Source organism: Arvicanthis niloticus, chromosome 3, assembly GCF_011762505.2.
Source record: "Arvicanthis niloticus isolate mArvNil1 chromosome 3, mArvNil1.pat.X, whole genome shotgun sequence".
In the NCBI taxonomy this organism is placed as follows: Eukaryota; Metazoa; Chordata; class Mammalia; order Rodentia; family Muridae; genus Arvicanthis; species Arvicanthis niloticus.
Genome location: NC_047660.1, coordinates 14,553,399 through 14,577,039, shown reverse-complemented (window position 1 = coordinate 14,577,039; position 23,641 = coordinate 14,553,399). Strand labels below are relative to the sequence as shown.

Below are 23,641 nucleotides of genomic sequence, written 5' to 3'. Positions count from 1 at the left end.
AAGCTACTGTAAACTAGCATGTAATACTCTGCATTGTCAAGGTTTAGAAAACTAAGAATTTCCAGGGACAAATATCTGAAAAGGAAGCAAACAAGCATTGAGAGTCACAAGAGGAGGTTCTAATTGACCATGATGATCAATAAACACTGGCTTCTTTTCCACCTACGTTCGCTAACAGCTGAGCTCTCAGATGTCAGACTTGCAACTTCTGAGTGACATGAAATCCCACAAAGATCTTAGCATCTTCACAGAGCTGAAATGATCTGCCTTGACATGTGAGACCAATTTCTTTCTCATGGCATTTGCCAGCTTTGAAGCTGAATGGGCCAAAATGCTAGATAGTTAATCCTGGATCTGAGAGGAGCAGAAATGAATTTGCCTCAGTCAATCTTGGCTAAAGATCAGCAGACTGTATGTTGCAAACCTTGGAGAAAGCCAGTAGTAAAAGGGAGACATTTGAGTCAAGTTAAACCCAGGCAATGCTGTGTTCAGAAATGATAAATTACCCAATACTCACTAACATAGGAGAGGATACCGTCTTGTTTTAGAAAACAATACATGGAGAGACAGCGCCAGGGCAAGCGAGAGCTGGATGGGCAATGGGCGACTCTGTGCCTCGCGGAGGAAAACCAACTAAACATGGGCAAAGGAGATCCTAAGAAGCCGAGAGGCAAAATGTCCTCATATGCATTCTTTGTGCAAACCTGCCGGGAGGAGCACAAGAAGAAGCACCCAGATGCTTCTGTCAACTTCTCAGAGTTCTCCAAGAAGTGCTCAGAGAGGTGGAAGACTATGTCTGCTAAAGAAAAGGGGAAATTTGAAGATATGGCAAAGGCTGACAAGGCTCGTGTTATGAAAGAGAAATGAAAACCTACATCCCTCCCAAAGGGGAGACCAAAAAGAAGTTCAAGGACCCCAATGCACCCAAGAGGCCTCCTTCGGCCTTCTTCCTGTTCTGTTCTGAGTACCGCCCCAAAATCAAAGGCGAGCATCCTGGCTTATCCATTGGTGATATTGCAAAGAAACTAGGAGAGATGTGGAACAACACTGCTGCGGATGACAAGCAGCCCTACGAGAAGAAGGCTGCTAAGCTGAAGGAGAAGTGTGAGAAGGATATTGCTGCCTACAGAGCTAAAGGAAAACCTGATGCAGCGAAAAAGGGGGTAGTCAAGGCAGAAAATAGCAAGAAAAAGAAGGAAGAGGAAGATGAGGAGGAGGATGAAAAGGATGAGGAAGAGGAGGAAGAGGAAGACGAAGATGAAGAAGAAGAAGATGATGATGAATAAGTTGGTTCTAGCGCAGTTTTTTCTTGTCTATAAAGCATTTAACCCCCCTGTACACAACTCACTCCTTTTAAAGAAAAATTGAAATGTAAGGCTGTGTAAGATTTGTTTTTAAACTGTACAGTGTCTTTTTTTGTATAGTTAACACACTACCGAATGTGTCTTTAGATAGCCCTGTCATGGTGGTACTTTCAATAGCCACTAACCTTGCCTGGTACAGTCTGGGGGTTGTAAATTGGCATGGAAATTTAAAGCAGGTTCTTGTTGGTGCACAGCACAAATTAGTTATATATGGGGACAGTAGTTTGGTTTTTGTTTTTCTTTTCTTTTGTTTTTATTTTGGGGTTTTTTTTCCATCTTCAGTTGTCTCTGATGCAGCTTATACGAAGATAATTGTTGTTCTGTTAACTGAATACCACTCTGTAATTGCAAAAAAAAATTGCGGCTGTTTTGTTGACATTCTGAATGCTTCTAAGTAAATACAATTTTTTTATTAGTATTGTTGTCCTTTTCATAGGTCTGAAAGTTGTCTTCTCGAGGGGAAGCTAGTCTTTTGCTTTTGCCCATTTTGGGTCACATGGATTATTACAGTGTGTATCTTTTCATGTAGTTAGCTGGAAAAAAGCTTTTGTCCACACACCCTGCATATTGTGGTAGGTGTAACATTTTCATCGTAGTCGAAGAATCTCCAAATATGTGATTAGTTGGATAAGAGATTATATAATCTACTTGGCAAAGCAAGGAGTGATCAATTTTGTCACACCATGGGATTATTAGAATCAAGCAATCTGAAAGTCTGTCCTTGAGGGACTAATAGAAAAGTATGTTCTAATCCTTACAAGAGGACTCTCCTTTAACTGCCATTACTGTGTAATGACAGTTATATTTTGCAGTTTCCCCTACTAAAGACCTGAGAATGTATCCCCAAAAGCGTGAGCTTAAAATACAAGACTGCCGTACTATTGTTGACCTTAGTCCCAGCGAAGGCTATCACGAGAACGCTGGCTATAATGCATTTGCCCTACTATCTAAATACAGATTGCTCAGGAAACTTGACTGTTTAAAGGTATTTTTAATTAGTTGAGCCAGCTTTTAAAATTATGCCACATTTAAAATGAAGGGTATATTTTCCTGTATTGTGGTTTGTCCCTTTATAAATCAGATACAAGGGAAGAGGATAAACTTTGCATATTAGTACCAGTTGTCCAATCCATTTGCCTTTTCTTTATAAAATCCAAACTCATTCATTAATCATGTTTAATCTGCTTAGTTTAGGGAACAATTTGGCAATTTTGTGGGTTTTTTTTTTTTTGAGATTATCGTTCTCTTAAAGTGCCAGTGTTTTAAAATAGCGTTCTTGTAATTTTACACGCTTTTGTGATGGAGTGCTGTTATATAATTTTGACTTGGGTTCTTTATATTTGCATTTGTTAATATAATTTGAGGAGGAATACTGAACATGAGTCCTGGATGATACTAATAAACTAATAATTGCAGAGGTTTGTTTTTTTTTTTTTTTAAAAAGAAAACAATACATGAACATTATGCAATAGAGTGAGATTTTCTTTATTTGGACAGTCTAGTTTTATATGATGGAACATCACAGTTAATATAACTAGTGTTTATGAAGTAGACAGAATAATAAAGATCCCATTTATGTTTTAGCACAAAGGGAATAGTGAGATGATGCATTATTTCTGATATACCTCATGTTGAAAAGAGAGTTTCTTACAACTGGTTTATAAAATTTAATCTGTATTTTGCACTATTGTTTCTGAACATATTTCAAATAAGATCATTTATATGAGATTTTTTTATAATCTATGTAGTTGACAATATCAGACAAACATATATAAAAGTAGATGATATCAGACACAAGCAGATACAAGAGTGGACAATATCTGAAACAAATAAATATAGATGTGGACAATATCCAGGACAATATAATACTGGACAATATCCGAGACAAATAAATATAGAAGTGGACAATAATCTGAGACAATACAATATAATAGTGTACAATATCTGAGACAAGCAGCTGTAGGAGATAGACATGTGAGTTATATAGAATGATCTAAGCATTAATCTTAATGACCATCTATATTAGGAAGCACATTGTCATCCAAACTGTAGCTGTTAAGTAGGAGTACTTAATATATTTCATTTTATGGTTTATCTATGAAGTGACAGCTAAAGACTCCTGTGTTGAGTATTTGTTACCCATATGGTGATATTGATGAGAGGTGACTGGGTCATATTTCCAATTCATAAAAAAATCCTACGAATTAATCATTAAGTAATAATGAATAATTGTGTACATAGCTGGAATATGTTATATTTTAAAGGTATTATTTAGACAAATGTGGTCATTGGAGTTATGTTTTTTGACTTAATCTTTTTTCAGCTATTCCTCTAATTATTCCCATTCTCTTTCATGTGTTACTCTCAACATTTTCTCTTTCCCTCCATCCTTCCCTCTCTTTTCTTCTTTTCCTCCACTAATATATATTTAAACATTTAAATCTATGAGACAAAGTAAAGCTTTTATCCTCTAAATTGATTTTCAAAGCTTAAAAGAATAACCAATTATGTGTTATTTCTTTCATAACACCACAGTTATAGGAATGGATGAAGATGGTCTTCCAAGATCTTCCAAGCACAGTATTCAGGACCATCTTTTGGTTTGGATATGTTTCAATAAGAGGCATAAACAGAAGGATAAGCACATGTCTCTGGACTTTCTTGTCATACAGGAGTCAAAAACAATGATCATCCTCACATTATTTTACAGCTACATTTATTTAGATATCCATGTGAATAGAGTCTGCACATAATCTAGGTATTCATTAAGTAAAAAAATGAGATATCACTGAAAGTTTTGATTTAGTCAATGCATATGCTGTCTTTGTCAGACTATTATGATCCCTGGAACTTGAAATTTATTTTTTCTGTTTTCCACTATAAGTGAAGACACAATATATTTTTGTTAGAATAAATGCTTCTAACAAAAATTCCCCAGATGTTCCAGGCAGGAGACTATATAAAGCATTTGAAAACAAGGTTAGGGGTTCACACAAAAGAAACCTGGATTGTATGTTACACTGAATCCAAAAGAATTCAATGTCTTTACCTAACACTTCTTACTAGAACTTTTGGCCTTTACTCTAACTACAAAGTTCAACCCATGAGTTGATATATTTATATATCCTCTGTGTGTGTATGTGTGTGTGTGTGTGTGTGTGTATGTATGTTTGTAGTATGTATGCATATATGTATGTATGTATGTATTTTTTTACATTTCTACAAGTGTGTCTTAGTTAATTCTGTCTGATAAAACAACTGACTGGCTTAATCAATATACAGCGTATTTATGATAGTTTTAATTACGGAAATGCAAAATCCAAGAACTAGCAGAGTTAGCATTTGGTAAGAGACTCCATCTTAGCATGTAGATAGCCACTCTCTGTATGCATCCTCACAAGATTGAGAAAGAAGCTCTTCTGTCCCTCCTTTCTTGTAGAAACACTAATCTCACAGGGGAACTTCCATTTCCTGATTTTATCTAATATAATTAACTAACATATATCCCTATTTTTCATAAACTTCAACTTGGTATTAAGTGTTCAATGAATATATCTTCTGGATAAATAAATATTCAGAGTCTACAACTGATTTTTTTCTGTTGCTGTTATTTCTATCATGGGGTATGTTGGAAATTTGGTAGAATATATTATTTTGTGTTTACTATGTCCTCAGAATGGCACAAATCCACATGAAATCTCATTTTTCCCCCACTTAGCTGGGATTTCAAATCCCATGTAACAAGATCATACTGGAATAGTAACTTCATCAGTAGATTGTCCCATGTTACACAAAAAAAGAAAAAAAAAAAAAAACAGGCAAGGATCATCTCTGGCACCCAGCATACTCTGTATTGTTTTAAGTCCAATATCAAGTATGCTTAATGATTAGAATTAGATGTTATTTCACTAAGTGTTTCATTTTTCTGTTAGTCTGCCTTATGTAATTTATTTAAAAATAGCAAATCATTTTAGTACTTTAAGGTTCTAAGTTTTAAGAACTTTTATCTGAGAACTGGTCAGGTTATCTTATAGAAATAGATTTAGCATCCAAAGTTATATCTTAGTAGTCATAAATCTGCTGTTTTTACATTTGCCCAAGTAGTACCTACAAATACATATTCATTTTCTCTTTTGCTAAAGGGTCCTACTTTGGATTGTCTACATGTTAAACATAGGTTTTGGCAAATAAGAAGAATTACAGTATCCATGAATAAACCACATTGAGAAACCCAACACTGACCTATTTGAGATAAATAATAATGCTTTTACACTTATGAAAATACTTTAGTTCAAGATGAAAACGAAAGATTCTCATGGGTCCCATTCACTGTACTTGAATATTTTCTGACCTGTTTACAAATCCTTGGCTGTAATGTTTGGAACTGCCATTATTAACTTCAAATTAAAGAAAAAACATCCAAATACACTAAGGAAAAAAGCGAAGTAAAATTAACGATGTCAGGGTTCTTTGGGATTAGCCCTATGTGTGTTTACCCATTTGCTTCCAAGACCAAAGATGTTCAGAGACTTTCATTGCTGTCTTGATTTTATAGGGTTTTTTAATTCTGCAGCTGATACATTGATTTACAACTTTTAATTTCTAGCAATACAATTTTGCTTAATTCGATATTAGGACATCGAAGCCACAGGCTACTGCTCAAGTCATTTTGGTACCATGTAAGTATCTTTGTACTTTTTTTCTTCATTATTTCTTTCTACTGTAGCGTTATCACCCTCACCATTCAGTGCATTCCCTCAAGGATCACAATTTTTCCAACTGATGATTTCAGCTCAGGTTATTTAAATTTTCCTCTAAATGACTAGATTTAAAAAAAAAATAACCCTGGTGTTTTCCATATGTGCTGAAGACAATGAGCAGTAGAGCAAGGTGAGCTGATTAAAGAAACAGCAAGAGTTGTAGCACGGAAGAAAAAGGCCAACAGTGGGGAGCAACACAACATTAAAATTACAACTTAACCAAGCAGCGTTGTCAAACCCCAGTGATTTCTGCCTCATAATTCTGTGTGCAAAAGTAAGGAGGCCAAGGTAAAAAATATCATTTCTGGGATCTGGAGACTGAAAGAGGAAAAGTAATTCCTGGGTAGAGGAAATTAGCTCAGTTCAGCAGGGTCTGCATGACGTTGCTGGGGATGGCAAGTGATTGAAAGGAGGGATCCCAGAGAAGATTAAAAAGATCCGTCATTCTTGTATTCACTGAGTCCACTGTTGGGGCAGCTTGGATACACACACAGTCAGACTCTAGGCAGAGGGCAACTAACCCTGAAACTCCTGACTTAGTACAAATGTATGCTTGCCCACTACTTTTCAATCCTGACACTTTGTGGAGGGTAATTCATTCTAGGTCTTCAGCCACATACTCAATTAGAAGAAATAAGGAAACCCAGCACTGACAGAGAAGACCAAGGCTTAGACTTGATAGCAGTTTGTCATTAAGTGACTCAGTGTATCTAATGAACCATAGAAAGTATGGAGTAAATATACAGTTTTGTGTACATTGTATAAAAAGCATATATATATATATATATATATATATATATATATATATATATATCAAGAGAGAGAGAGAGAGAGAGAGAGAGAGAGAGAGAGAGAAGTATAAAGGTGTGTGTACATTTCTTTACACCATATATAAGAAGGATGATGCCTTTTGGAGTACATAAAGAATGAAATAATTCTAACTAGCTGTTAAAGAATGTTGAAATGATTTATTATTTGACTATATTGCTTAGTTTAGTAAAAACAGCTAATGCAGGTGTTCTTATCTGTTCCTCCAATAAAACAGTCTGAAAAGTAGCCACTTGGTTTATTTTAGCTCATGACACCAGGTTATAGTCCATCGTGAAAGTCAAAGCAGCAGAAACTTAAAGTTAGTCACATCCAGCATCAGGAACAGAAAGTAAGGAATGCACACATTCTCAGTGCTCATGTGCTTTCTTCATCTAGGTACAGTCTATGGTGCAAAACCTGAGGATGGTGTCATCTACTTTTAGGATAAATGTTTTCACATCAAGTCAATCACTCATGTACATGCCACAGGACAAAATGATAAGGATAAGCATTTACTGAGACTCTCCTCCCAAATTAACCTAGGTTCTCTTAAGATGACAATTAAAATTGTAAACACAACTAACTATAAAAGGAAAAGTTAGTGAATCAGATTATTCATTGGTATTATTATTAAAATATTTTACTCATTGGAAATATGAGTTATCTAGTTTTGGGCATGTCTTTTCTGCATCCCAGTATGTCTAGAAATCTCATGCCAAAAGATTTTGTATGTCATATTCTTCTGGGGGTAATTTTTAATTCTCCGCATTAGACTTTTGCCAATGTCTAGAGACATGTTGAGCCACCCAAAGTTGACCACATACAACAACCTGATGTAGTAAGTAGAGGTTGAATATTTATTTAACATTCCACAATGTACAAACATCTTCCTACTATAGCAATTAAACAAATACCAAACTCTAAATAAGAGACCTAATTTTAAAAATCCTGCTTTAAAGCCATATTTGTGTTTTTCTGAAAAAAAAAGTTACTAAGAAACATATGTCTATCTCATCTGATATGTGTGAACATGGATATCTCCATAGAAATATGTGAAATAAACAAAATAAATATGTTGCTGGAAAACTATGAATAAAATATTCTTACTAGTTATATTTATTTATTTTATACATTTAGGATTCCTGATAATATAAAAGTATATTTTTGAGTTTTTCAGAATCATGTCATTATTCAAGGTATAATATAAATACCACAAACAAATTTGTAATAGCAAAACTTCTTCTTTTTATTCTTCTTACTAATACAAGAAAGACTTGGTTCTTATTCTCTAACCCTTGCTCATTGACTAAGTTGCAATTATGATAAATTTTGAAGAGAATACACATTTTTATTGTCTGATGTATAAGTTCTGAATCAGAAGCAAAATAACCACTAGAGGCAACATAACCTTGACTTTTTTAGAAAATATATTTGTTATGTAGGTTGTTTGAAATGGTTCAAGTGGGTAAGCGAATACCTGTTTTTCACAGTGAATCACAGCTAATTCATACAAACAACTTGAGCTGCAGAAAAAGAATGTCTATCCCTGAACTCTTCCTTCACCCCTTGAACCAAGAGAAAAAAAAATATGCTCCAAGCTGGTGATCCTCACTGGCTTCTAAGACTACAGTCATCTATGTCAGCAAAGTTAGATATAGGCACCAAATGAATACCTTACATTATTCATTTGTTAGCACAATCACTAAAGCATGTTGAACTTACAGAAACAGTTATGAAGATATCCTTGAATATACATACATTTTGCTACCATTAAAGTCTCATCTCTCTTCACTGAAATTATTCAACAGAGAATACTATACATGACTTTTTAATGGAAACAAGAATCAACTGTAGAAACTCGTAAAGTGTATGCTTACATACATGGAGTTATGATGAAGTATTCTGCCTGTATCATAGGAGTAAAAGCCATCTTCTAGTAAAGATAAATTAGTTTCATTCCCTTTCATAATTGAATATTTGTTTCTCCAATATTGGGATATGCCCCCAACATGTAATTTTAACTACAAATGGTAACTACAAATTAATCGCCTTTCACATTATCAACATGCCTGTTCCAGAAAATAGCAACAATATTTTTGTCTCAAAAAATGGTAATAACTATCATATATCCCAATCTTTGTTTCAAAAATTTGTTATGACTACCTTGCTTTGACTACCTTGCAATAATGTCTTTGTTTCAGAAGGTTGCTATGACAAACTTATTTTGCTTATGTTGTGCTCCTGTAACCCTGCCTATTTTGACTGCCAATGCCCCATTTGAAAACTCCCTACTACTGAGTTATAAAAGTCTGTCTTCCTCACATCCAGTGATGATTTCTTGAACTGTGCCTTTAGGGAGAAACAACATGTATATATAGAAAAAGCTTACTTTAATTAATTGCTTGCTTTAATTAGTTTGCCATGATGATTTAGGAGCTGATCTTTCTCTTCACATCTTTGGGATAAACAGTAACCCTTTAGAAGAATGGTAATATCTCTACTGGACACCACATGCAAATGCACAAAATATCCATGTCTGGAATAAGTTACTTCTTTTGTAGTCACTGATCAAGGTAATCCTACCAATGCCACAGGCTCTTCTCAGTCTTATTAGTTACCTTCCAGTAATTGATATTTCAGAACTTATTTCTGAAGATACCACACATTGGAGGCACAGCACCAAAATAAATCAAGCTGGTTAGCTTTCAGAGTGTTGAAGGGTGTTATTTAGATGATGAGAGAAGAAAAGTATTCATCTGTTTTACCCAGCTGTGAAATTTGAGAGTAACACCAATGACTCCTTTGACCAATGACTTACCTACTGATATAATAGTGACATAAACACCATGGGGGCTATGATAGCATTTAAGTTCCAGACTTCAAGAGAAAGCCCATACATGGTACCATTGTTAGATCAAGAAGTATGAAACACAGATTATATACCCTAGGGGGGAATAATATGCTGATAAATGGACACAGTATCAAAGCAACTCCTAATGATTTATTGTCATACTCATAGACACGTGAACCTACCTGATCAAGGACGTTGCATACATGGTATACATAGAAACTACCTGTAGTTTGTAAATGATTGGCTTTGTCATTATCATTATTGTTGTTGTTTAAGGAAACAACAATGCGTGAGATCTAAATGGTACATTATTGTCTTTGAAAGAGTTAATAAAGCAAACGAAGAATATGGAAAGGTAATAATATTTGAAAAAGTAAGAATAATGACCTCCCGTAATGACTCCTTGGAATACCAATTCTGCTGCCATATTGATTTTAGTCAAGAAAGGCTGATTTCAGACCTGTGATCTAAGGAGCTATAAGAGATGATGAATGTTTATTCTTCTAAACTACCATGTGTTATTCTACAGTAAAATTACTGTAGAATAATTAGTAAAGTATTAAATAAGAATCATCTGCATTTTATTTTTTTTTATTTTTAGTGTATGTGTGTGTGTGTGTGTGTGTGTGTAGTTGCACATAAAACACACAACTCAAGTTGACTCACCTAGGAAATCCTTAGGTTAAGTGAGATCATGAGACTTGAAAAAAACTGGAATCTAAAATTCAGCTACTACCTAAGTATTTTTCACTCCTTCTGCATGCTCTATTTCTTTTCTGTATTGGTTCTATTTTTTACAGAGACTTCCAAGAGCAGAAAATTCCCAGACATAAAATATTCTGACTGGGAGCTTCATTAGGACATAGAACTTCCAATAGCAATTAGAAACACAAGAAAGAAATGCAACAAACCTTAGTTTAACAAGTGGTCAGAAAACATGTCATGTTCAAATCCTTCAACTAGGTCGCAGATATGTAGGGAAAGCAGGTCATTGCCTGAAAAGCATGCCAATATTTTACAATAACAAAAAGATTCAGTGCTTGCAGATCAAAGTATCATCCGCAGCACAAACTTTCATGAATTCTCAATGTGAAGAATGAAAAACAGATCAATGAAACCATCCAATTTGTAGCACTGATGGGAAGAAACAAGTGATTACAGAAATTGCTTGAAATAAGAAAAGAAATGTACATGTATAGTGTCAGATGCCTAAATTGTCTTTAAAAATTGATTTAAGTGTTGAAGGAAATTGGAGTAATTGAGAAGTCAAATTTTTAACACTTCAAACTTCAGGGCATAAGGGGTTTCATTATGTAATGAGGAGGTTTGTCTTCCTTTCTTTCTTTCTTTCTTTCTTTCTTTCTTTCTTTCTTTCTTTCTTTCTTTCATTCTTTTTGGAAAAACCTCGACTAGGTTAGCATTAGCTTCAGGTAATGATTATAGGAATGATTGCAGAGAAAGCAAATGTAATTTAGACAGTCTAATGGGCTTTGTTCCGTTTCTTTACCAAAATGAGTTTCATTAGATTTGCGTTCGATTACCTTCACTTGTATCTTTATTTTTTATTATGTGAACTACTGTTCCAACTGGGGTCTTTTAAGAGGAGTAGACTCTTACATTTACAATACTGATTTTTTTTCTAGACATTACTTTGAAGTTCTCCTTTCTAGCAGTTATTCTATTTATCTGTCAAACAGCCCCAAGGGTGTTATATCTTTTTAGTGCTTGAAGAAGTGTCTTGAAGCATTGGCAGCAGGTAAAAAAGAAAATTCTTTGTGTGTGTGTGTGTGTGTGTGTGTGTGTGTGTAAGCTTTAAATATTTTTAAAGTATTATGTTTTTGCAAACCAATACTGGCATAGTCAACTGTCAGTAAGAAAGAGAATTATAGAATTCTCAGTTAATGCAAATGGGTTTTCTATAACTCTCACTATGTGCAACTACTTTCTCAAAATTTTAATAAATCTAAGTACCTCAAATACAAAGTGATTGTCGTGGAATTATAAATTTCTTTAAAGAAAATATTGTTGAGAAATATATTTATATATCTTAACTGAAATTATATTTGCTAACAATATTATGTAGTCATACTTATTTTTGAATATATATATGTTATATATCTAATTTACACTTTGACTATCATTAATGAGAACATTATAAATACTTAAATTATTAGTTTTATTTAAAATTTAAAATTCATGTAATAAAGCATGATTTTTGAAATATTTTACATAAAAATAAATATTACATCTTTGGGTACAAACATAGTATACATATGTGGAAATTCTTTTCTATGACAACAACTGTTATCTTTAGTGCACTACTAAACTTGAATATCAGAGTTTTTGAGATTAAAGGGTATAGCTGATACCTCTGTTTCATAAAGAAGGTATTGATTTAGTAACACTGGAAGTAATACACATTGCATATAGTTAAAACAACAATTACAGACATATATTATTTCCTTTATAGCTATAATATGCACAAATAGAAGCAGAAGTTCACTCAAAATCAAACCTGCCTCTTTCCTAGACTTTTCAAGTTGTTACAGTATTTATCACATAGTAAGCAGTAGGGTTTGAAGTGTGAGGTTCATGGCTGTGGAGCTGGAAGCTCCAGGTCTTGAGAGCTGAAGAGATGGACCCTCAACACTATGGCAACAACACTTGAGAGAATGGGCCCTGTGCCTCACAGTGGAGCTGGCTCTGGAAGTGTGATTGTGGTGTGACAAGAGACATACTCAAGAGCAGAGGAGCTGAAGAGCTGACACTGCCTCCTATCAGTGAGACTTTGATGGCCTTGCCAGAGCAGTGCTAGAGAGCTCACCCAGGTGTTGCAGATGCAGAAGAGCCTGTCAGCTAGACAAGCTTAGCTATCACCCAGGCCCAGATCCATGGGTTAGAGATGGCCCATCCCAAAAATCTCTATCATCTGTGACCAGTTAGAGTGTGCAAAAGGGTTGCTTCTGCTGATCCAAATATATAGGATCTCTATGACAACAACAGGAGATCAAAGAGGAATCCAAGTGAGAATCCAATATTGATAACATGATAGAAGCCAGAAGTGTTGAAGCACACCAATGACTCATGGCGATGAATATATGAAAGTGAAGAAGTGTCTATGCAGTGGTATATTGTGGAGCCATACTGTGACACAGCATAAATTCCACAAAGAGATGTTTTTATGCTTTCTTTTGTTTTGTTTTTGTTAGTGTATTTTTTATTTTATTTTGGGAGGGAGGGAAGGGTCAAGGGCAGTTAGGAGGTGTGGTAGTTATAATATGCTTGGTCTATGCAAAGTGGCTGTATTAGGAGGTGTGGCCTTGTTGGAGTAGGTATAGACCTGTTGGAAGAAGTGTGTCGTTATGGGGTGGACTTTGAGGTTCTATGATCAAGCTCCACCCATTGCACACCCATTTCTACTGCCTTTGGATCACTATATAGAATTCTCTGTTCCTTCAGCACCATGTCTGTCTGGATTTTGCCATGCTTCCCTCAATGATGATAATGGACTGAGCTTCTAAAACTATAAGCTGGCCACAATTAGTTTTCTTTTGTAAGGGTTACTTTGGTTACAGTGTTTCATAGCAATAAAACCCTAAATAGTACAGAAGTAGATAGAAAGTGAGTGAGACTGGATTGCATGATGTGAAACTCAGATAATGAATAAAAAGTTTAAAACAAAATTGTGTCTACTTATAAGGAAACATCAGTTTGAAATCGAGCTCAGTTCTAATGGTCAGCACTCAAGAAATATGGCACAATAATTATTAGAAATACAAGGTTAGACCCTAGGTATTTTATACAGTACAGTTCAGGAGACCTAAAACTCTACTGTCAGAATCTCAATCTTAAGGAAGAGTGTTATAGCCCTTTGGAGTGTTTACAATTCCTCTGCCATTTATTGATGTGAATGTGTATTGAGAAACTAACATATTTACATTAGGGGTAATTTGGAGTTATATATTCTTAATGGATTATCTTTTGGGGATATCAGACATCACTACAAGTCAGGGTAAAGCTTTATGGATGTGGGAAAATAAGAAATTTTAAGACTACTTTTGAATGTATTGTCATAGAAAAAAGTGATTAAGAATCATACCTATTCTTTGACAAAGTCTGATGCCTGCAAAGTTGTGAAGGGGAAGAAGAATTGATTGACATTACCATTCATGACAAAAAGAAATCTGTAGAATATCAAATCTGTTGATTTAGAAATATAATGATAACTTATTAAATGTTAATTTAATTCTATGTTCATTTAGTGAAACAGTAGTACTAATTTTTCAGCTATGGCCATATGTATCTAGCCATATATTTTTGGCAAGGTACTAGTGTCAGTTACAAGTTTCATCTTGTGGAGCAGAACTTCATTTAAATAATAAATTATTATGTTAGCATTGTGATGTGAATGTCTTTATTGCACATCTGAGTGTGTAGAATTTTGAACATTCTTTCTGAAGACTATCAAAGTTGCTTTGCCTGCCTCTACTTACTACTCAGAAAGGATCAGAAGTTATTTGTACTGCATATGCAACATAATTCATGTATACTGCTCTTATGTACATTGGATGTTATAGCTAATTTTTTATTGCTATGATAAGATATCCTGACACAGGCATCTTATAGAGGTCACACTTTATTGGCATCTTACAGTTGCGGAGGAATAGCTTCTATGGTCATCGTGAAGGAGAACATGGTAGCAGACAGGAAGTCAGTCAAGGTGCTGGAGTAGAAGCTAAAAGCAAACATTCACAAGCACAGGGCATAAGGAGAGTTACCTGGGAATATTTTTTTTTTTTTAACTTCCAGTTGCACCTCTGTGGAACACCTCCTCCAGAAAGACCATACCTCTTAATTTTACTGAAACAATTCCACCAAATCTTGAACTCATACTCAAATATATGAAACCTATAGGGGCCATTCTAAATCAAAACACCATAGTGTACATACAAATATAAATGTTTATATAAATTAGTGGAAACCACGTTACTTGGTTTCCAAAAGAATTTAGGGAAGAGAATATTCTACAGTAATTGTGATTTCAATAATCACTGTGGCAAAAGAAATGAAATCTATTTCATTATGGTTGCTCATAGTGTTACTGATTCTGTGTGCTGTCTTTGGATGGCATAAAGGACTTGGCATTTTCTGCTCTGAGACATTCTTTATTGGAGAAGAGAATAGCTTGGAAGAATAGCACAATGTCACAAAATACTGAACTATGATATTGTTTAAAAAATGTGCCTAGTGGCTGTCTGTAGCAATATATGACTAATTTCCATCAAGTGACCAATATATGACACTGTTCTTATAAAGGTGTGATACAAAGTCAAGGAAACCGAGATATGAATGGCACTGGGAACTCGTAGCATCGCATTATTCTTGCTAATGACTCACTTACAGAACTTTCGCTTCCAACTCAGTCGACCTTGGATCCGAATTTATTGGAATGTGAGTAAGAAATCTTTTTACAATGGTCCTATTAAATTTAAAACTGAAAAGTCTCCTGGATACTGTGACACTTTGTATCATTCTGAGAAAATATGTATAGAATGGAATATTTTGCTGACTTCAGTGTATATTTTTTTTCCCAAAGGTAGATATCTAAGATGATTTTATCACAATTATCTTAGAGAAATAAAGGCTGAGGCATCTGCACATATTTCCGTTATACAGCTTTACAAATGAGGAAGTCTGAGCATGAATTTATCCCTTTTATTATTTTATATGAGAATATATGAGGAAATAATTAATTTTATGTATATGAAAATTACTAGATTTTACTAGTAATCTTAAACTTAACATCCTATAGGCATAAAAGAAAGGGAAAGAGGAACTTGACAAGAAATACAAGGAGGAGGCAGAAAATGTGAGCAAGGGTAAGGGGGCTGAGGTTGAGTGCCTTCCACTTTAAGACAGATGACTAAGGTCAAGTTCAAGTCCAACACTGTAGAACATGGTAAAACAATGATACTGAAGTCTAAGGAAGGAAAGCAAAGAGCTTGTTCTATTACTTGCCTTCAGATTCAGATAAACCCAAAGAGTTCTTAGGCAAGGAAAACATTAGGTACACTGATAAATGCCTTAAGAATTGCAAGAGCATTAAATATTTCTTAAAAAGTAGAGTTTGCCTACAATCTGTACCTATTACTTTCAGTCTAGTGATTGTTATTAAAGAGTTTAGATTATCATTCTAGCAAAAGAAAGAATTAATTCAGCATGCCTCACTAAATTCACACCTTTATTGACAAGAAGTTAATTTAGTTTTTTTTTTTAATTTCATATTTAAAAAAAAATACTAAGGACTGGAGAGATGGACCACAAATTAATAACTATTGCTATACTTTGAAAAAAAAACCTGATTTTTAAGTTCATGGACTCATATTAGATGACTAATAATCCTCCTGTAAGTCCAGCTTTAGTGTTGTGATGCCCTCTTCTGGCCTCTGCAAGCACCCAAATATGAAGGACACACACAAGCACACACATATACATTTTATTTTCAAAAAGGAAATATTTACAAATATCTGTCAGTAACCACTTTTTTTGTAAGATCTGACTTCATTGTAGTTATTCTATAGAGGATTTCTTTTTTCATTTCTTAGCCTTGTTTATGTGTCAGGACTTAAAGTAGAATAAACTGAATACTTGAATTATGATCTAACAGGAACAAACCCAAGTTATGACTAATCAATTATTCATAAATTATAAATCTCAGAGTCATTACTTTTGGAACTTGGACATGGGTAAAAAGACCCAAGGTTACAGAATACCACAAACTATGAGCAGCAAATAACAAATGTGTTTTGTTGTTGTTCACTTGATTTTAATTCTTGAGTTTGAATGTCCAAGGTGAATAGGTGACACGGTAGGACTGTTTTCTTATGAAGACATTTCTACTGGACTTCTGGTGGAAAACAGTCTATTCTCTCTGTCTTCACATAGTTGCTAACATATACCTAAGTTTTCTGATGTCCAAGTTTAATAATTTTTGAAGTTCTCTGTCATGTTAGATTATAACTGTTGCCAATGATTCAATTTTATCTTAATGTCATCCTTAGAATTTCTCTGTCTAACCACTCTTCTATTCTAAGATATTGCAAGTTAAGAATTCAAGGTTTGAAAGAGCAGAATTCAACCCATAGTAAAGGAGACACTAATGACTTCCTTGAATCTCAGCTTTTTCCATAACAAAACAAAGAAAAACAAAGAAACAACAAATAACAAAATGAAGCAGCCAAGGATCATGATGTCTAGGCCTTCTTTTCTTTTTCCTTGCTGTGTTCTTATTACTGAACTTAAACTTCAGCAAAGGATCATGCTGTAGTGAAAAGAATTATTTTTGCCCAAGCTTTTAAGGTACAGGATACACATATGTTGTGCTTAAACTCTTTCTGGCTGCATGGTTTCAATTAAGAGATTAAAGTCCTTTGGGGGGTATAGAAACAGCACAGATTTGCTAAAATTTATTCACTGTAGAGAGTCAAATCAGTTCAGTAAAGTTAGGTACATGGATATTGAAATGTTCTTTATCTCTAAGACATATTTTTTAGTTTGATACCCCTAAAAATATTAGCAGTCCAAATGAGTCTAATCTAGTTAATTCATTAATAGATAATAAAATTTAGGATACTGTCAGTAGATTGCTATTCATCCTATGGGTTATTAGAAAGAGTCAACTATAGACGGAAAAGCTCAAGGTTTATAAAATGTGATAAAATATCTAGGCAAACTTGATGTAAATGATGATTCCTTGGTCAAATTCAGAACAGCATAGGAAAGAAATTCTAATTTAAAAAATTTGCATTTGTTACCAATATTTGATATAGTAATCACATTTATTTTACCAAAAGAGAACATAAAAATTGAATAAATTGACTAGACATGGGAAGAAAGTAAATGGAATATAGAGGGTGTACAAATTTGGGAAAGTTAAAATCTCTGCATTTTAAATAATAAAAAACACAATAAGGAAACTGGCAATCAATAGCAAGAATGTATTAAGATTTATTTAAACATGTCAGGTTTGGGTAAAAAATTAATATATGGATGTTTTCTTCCATTCACAGACTGAATAAGAACACAACAGAATAATCAGGTTTGCAAATTATAACTAGAAAAGACTGCTGATATTTTTGTTTCTATGTGACATACTAGTAGTTATTGCATCAGGAATTTTTAGAAGATAAATAAGTATTCATAAGTATTCTGAAAATTCTGACCAATACAGATGTAGATACTCACACCCAACCATCTGGCTGAGCCTGGGGACCCCAATGGAAGAGCTAGGGGAAGGACTGAAGGAGATGAAGGGTATTGCAAACCCATATAAAGAACAATATCAATTAACTGGATGACCCAGTGCTCCTGGGGACTAAACCATCAACCCAAGAGTACACATGGAAGGATTCTTGGCTTCAGATACATATGTAGCAGAGGATGGTCTTATCTTGCATCAATGGGAGGAGAAGCCCTTGGTCCTGTGGAGGCTCGATGCTCTAGCATAGGGGGATGCTAGTGCAGTGAGGCAAAAGTGAGTGGGTGAGGGAGCACCCTTGTAGAGGCAAAGAGGAGGGGGGAGAGGGAAGAGGATGGAATGGGGGGTTGTGGAGGGGTAATCAGAAAAGAGGATATCATTTGAAATGTAAACAAATATAATGATTAATAAAAATTTGAGAAAATCCCTTACTAGTAGGTTTTTTTTTCTTTGCTAGAACATGCTTCTTATTGTACCCTCTCAGATAAAATATGGAGAAACTCCTTGAGTTGGAATCAGTGTCAACAGTAACTACTAATTGTTTTTTATCTTGATCAAGAAAAGAACTCCTTTCCTACAGTAGGGGTACAGAGCTCTTCCTTGCCAGAAAAAAACTACCTGTTGAGTATAATTTATTCTATTTGTGTATCTAATTGGTACTTTATGAGACTGGGTTTTACTTTGTAGCTCAGGATGATGTTTGAACAATTTTCTTGGTATTTGGTAGACTTCTACCATCATGCTTTAATTCTTTTCCTTCTAACACATGAAATTTTAACATTTATTCTTGTTACCGATGCTGAATAATGTACATATTTATGAAGTACTATGTGGTATTTCTGGGCACCAATAGGCGATGCTTAATTTGAATGAGCTTATCCTGCTCCTCCTCTGATTTCACTTTCTTGTGGTAAAGACATCTTGTCTTATATCTCAACCTAATACATAATACATTATTTTTACAAATAGTGACCCTACTTTGCAAAGGAGCAGTAATACTTACTTAACACCATACCCATTTATCAACCTTTGCCCATTCTCCCTCCCACCGCTGCTCAGTGCCGTCAGAACTGCATTTATACTCTCAAATTCTAAGAAATGTTTTGGATAAGACACGTAAGCCAGAACACCAAGTACTTTTGATTCCGGCTGTCTTGTTCCAGGCTTAAGATGACACACTGTTGAAGTTGGGGAACAGTGTTTGGTTCATTTCTGTCCCCAATTTTCTAGATTTTCCCCTACAAAAGAGGAGCTAAATCAAGTGTTTCAAGTGCAACTTAGAACTTAGAGATGAAAATAGAACATGGGACAGACACTGGAACTTCATTTAGCGAGTGTGAAGAGAACAGTTAGGATTGAATAGAGCTGAAAACAAACTTCATTGAGCAAGAGTAAAGACTAAGAATTAGTGACTATTGTTCAGAAAGTGCATAGTTTCTATCTTCTGAACATATGGTTATAACCACTTCTTATAATTTTTGTCAGTTAGCTGGATTTGTTGCCTAGAGGACTACAAACCAGGGATATTGTTCTTCTAGGTTTACTAAGACAATTTCTCACTCAAGAATATCCTATCCCTTTCTTCTCTCCACCAAATGAATTTTGATTTTCAGATGTTTATGTCCAGAGAGCCACTATAGTTTTATTTTTTATTTTTTTATTTTTTTAGATATTATATTTACATTTCAGATTTTATCCTCTTACCCCATTGCCCACACCACCCAGTAACCACCTATCCCATCCGTCCTCCTTTATGAGGATATCCCCCCACCTCCTCCCCCACACCCACCTCCCCACCCTCGAATCCTCCCCACCCCACTCAGTCTTCAGCCTTCATGGGACCAAGGATCTCCTCTCCCATCTATGCTCAACAAGGCCATCCTCCCCTACATATACAGATGGAGTCATGGGTCCATCCCTATGTGCTCCTAGGCTGATGATTTAGACCCTGGGGAGCTCTGGTTGGTTGTATTGTTGCTCTCCTCATGGTGCCATAAACCCTTTTTATGGCAAGGTCATTATTACTTTTTCTACTCAGGTTAACAGCCACATTGAATGTTGATGTGTAAGTTTTGTTAAGGTTAAAATGTAGCAAATCACCAGCTACTGTTTCTGGTCCAGATTCTTCACTGCATTTTCTTCATTTTCCCATCACTGTATTTTTCAATATGGAAGTAGTGCTGTGTGAGAAACTTTATTGAGCTCTTAAAAAAATTGGTCTTTTAAAAGATTTTTTATTAAATAATATTTATTTCAATGATCAAAGTTAGCCAACATAATGTGAGTCATTTGGAGTGTTGATGGGTATACTTGAAATCAACAGAGTCTGTTTATTTGACAGATGGGTGTCAAATAAACAGAGAGAGTGAAGAAAAGAGAATAGTAAAATGATGGAGAGAAGCAGCCTCAGTAAATGATGCTGTGTTTCTTAAGAAGATATTTAATCATTACCTATGCACTGTCATGGAAGGCACAACATACACTGTCACCTCAGTAGAGTTTTCCTTCTGGAGGTCCACTCATGGCTAATGAAAGGCCCAGATCTGATGAAGTGAATAACCACACATATATTTAATGCTTGGTCACAGATAAGCACAAAGCTTAGGGCCTGTGTTTATACAATCAGATGTTGAGGATTAGATGAAGAATATTTCTTTCCTGGGAAGTCTAGCTCTGCACACTTCTAACAGGTGGACAGCAACAGTAGTAAGAACATAACTTCAGTGATGAGAGAGACAAAAGCTGTCTGTCTTAGTGCTGCTCAGTTAGTTTAATCTTTAGTCAATAATTGTGGTTTAATTTTTATCAGTTCTATAACCAATGCTTTATATACTTGGCATTGTTTTCAAATGCAACTGTCACTGAAGGACACAAATTGATAGGATACAATAGCAAAATATTATAAAAGGTGGGAAAGATGGCTCAGCAATTAAATGCACTTGTTACTTTGCAGATCTGTGTTTGGTTCCCAGAACACACATGGTGGCTCATGACCGCTTTTTCCTTTTCTTTTTGTCTTTATTGGTTATTTCATTTATTTACATTTCAAATATTATCCCCTTCCTAGTATCCCCTTCAAAAAACCCCTATCCTCTCTTTCCTCCCCTGCCTCTATTAGGATGCTCCCCCACCTGCCTACCCACTCCTGCCTCAGCAGCCTGTCATTCCCCTATCCTGGGCCATCAAGCATCCACAGAACCAAGAGTCTCCCTTCACAATGATAAGGTAATACTCTGATATATACTACCATGCCATGGCTACTCCCTGTGTACTCTTTGGTTGGTGGTTTAGTATCTGGGAGCTTGGGGGTCTGGTTGGTTGCTATTGTTATTCTTCCTATGAGGTGGCAGAATTTGTAGACACCATATCCAGTGGATAGGTATGGCTGCAGTTGAGGGATGGGGACATTCACCCACCTCAAAAATATTAATCCAGAATTCCTCCTGTTAAAAGGAAATGCAGGGACAAAGTGGAGCAAAAACTGAAGAAAGGCCATCCAGGGACTCCTCCACCTTGGGATCCATTCCAAATGCTGACACGAAACCCAGACACTATTGCTGATGCCAGGAAGTGCTTACTGACAGGAGCCCGTTATAGCTGTCACCTGAGAGGCTCTGCCAGAGCCACAACAATACAGATGCAAATGTACACAGCCAAATGTTGGGGGCCGACTTTCAGCAGAAAGCAGCTATCAGCTTTGCAGCCATCTTGAGCCATATACCCTGACATGAGACTTGAATTACAATAGCCTACAACAGCTGAGAACACTCCGATAATCTTGGTTTAGATACCTTGAGATTAAAGGTGCGTGAGATTAAAGGTGTGTGAGATTAAAGGTGTGTGACTTAAGAGTATGACTTAGAAGTATAGAGATCAGAGTTAGAGACAAGACCTAAGGGCATGATTAAAGGTGTGACTTAGAGGTAAGACATATAAAATGCAGAGACAGAACAGATCAGAATCAGACATTAGGGAGACTATAGAGAGAGAATCAGAGACTATAGAGGGAGAATCAGACAGGAGACACTTAGAGGAAGAGAGACTGAAGAATAAATGGGATTGAATCACACCCTGTCTGGTCTCCATTGTTTGAGTCTGCCCTCACCCTCGCCCTTGCTGAACCCGGACCCGCAGACCAGAGCAGCAGCTTGGGCCGGGATACAGTGGCCGTCCAAACGTGGGTCGGCCTGGGCCTCAACATTTTGCCTGGGCTGCAACATTTATTTTGGCTGCCCCAACGTGGGGCTAGTGTGGACCCCAACAGCCAAACACTGCACTGAGCATGGGGACCCCAATGGAGAAGTTAGGGCAAGGACTGTAGGAGCTCATGACCATTTGTAATTATTCCAGTTTCCGGCAGATATGATGCTTTCTTTGTGCTTCACCAGACATGTATGTGGTTCATATACTTAAATGCATACAGGGAAAAAAATCACACACATAATTTTGTGTGTGAAATTTAAGAAATAAAATAAATATGTTAAAAAATGTAAGTCAGATTCTCCGGTTTTACCAGTCATGCTAGTTTCTACCTTTTTGTATTTTCCTATGTATGTGGTATATTTCTTAAGTCTTATTTATTATCATAACAAAATTTGAAAGTATAATATACAGCAGTTTTTGTTAACTGAGAACTATATGTTTTCTGATTGAGATATAACTACTCTTAATTTTTCCTTCTGATTGTCCTGAAATTACTGTGCTCTATAATAACAGTACTGTGCTAGGAATCTCTAGGGTTTAAATGTGCAGGGAAAATGCTGCATCTAAGGACCAGATCCTATAAACCAATTCAAGGGTTGTATTTTGTGCAGTCGAGCCAATAGAGTGTCTAGAATGTTCTCCTATAGGAGGTTTCTGGGAAATATTTTCTCAGATATTAATGTGTTTTAACTACTATTCTCCAAAGTACTGACTTATAATGTTAAAAGATCAATACCTTTAGTAATTTAAGTTTTGTAGAAAATCAGAACATTAACTCATGCATTTTCTACTCAAAATTATCTTAATAGTAGAGTGTGTCAGTCTTTGTCACAGTTCTATATGTAGAAGATTTAACTACATACTAAAAGGTAAAGATTTAAGAATGTTATTGTTATTATTATTATTATTATTATTATTATTATTATTATTATTATATTATCCTAGCCTGTGTCTTTAGTCACCTAGATTCAGGAAATATCACATTCTTTACATGCAGGAGGACCACTCTGGTTTCCCTCCTCTGCATTGTTCCACCACTTTCACCAGGGTCCTCTTACGTTCGTTAGAGTGAAGAAAACTCCTCCAGGATAGGTCACTCCTATTTATTTAGCTTCAGGATGTCATATTGTTTCCTAAAGTTGTCATATTTTTTCCAGATAGAAATACTTGATTTCATTACCATGTTCTTTTAAACACATGTTTTAATCCCTACAGTGAAAAAAATACTCCACGTTTAGCTTCTCATAAAATAACGATTTATTAAGGCTAGATTATTTTTCTGAAATGAAACGATGAGTTGCAAAATGATTGAGATAATTTGTGGTCTGTTCACAGTCTGTTTTTTAATTACAATTTGCATTTCTTGTGAGTGTGTGTGTGTGTTCACTGTTACTGA

General features: G+C 35.3%; 1 pseudogene; it reads left to right on the top strand.

Moving 5' to 3' along the window:
- Positions 1-589: 589 nt before the first annotated feature.
- On the top strand, positions 590-1,943 carry LOC117706139 (high mobility group protein B1 pseudogene; annotated as a pseudogene).
- The last annotated feature ends 21,698 nt before the right edge of the window (positions 1,944-23,641 follow it).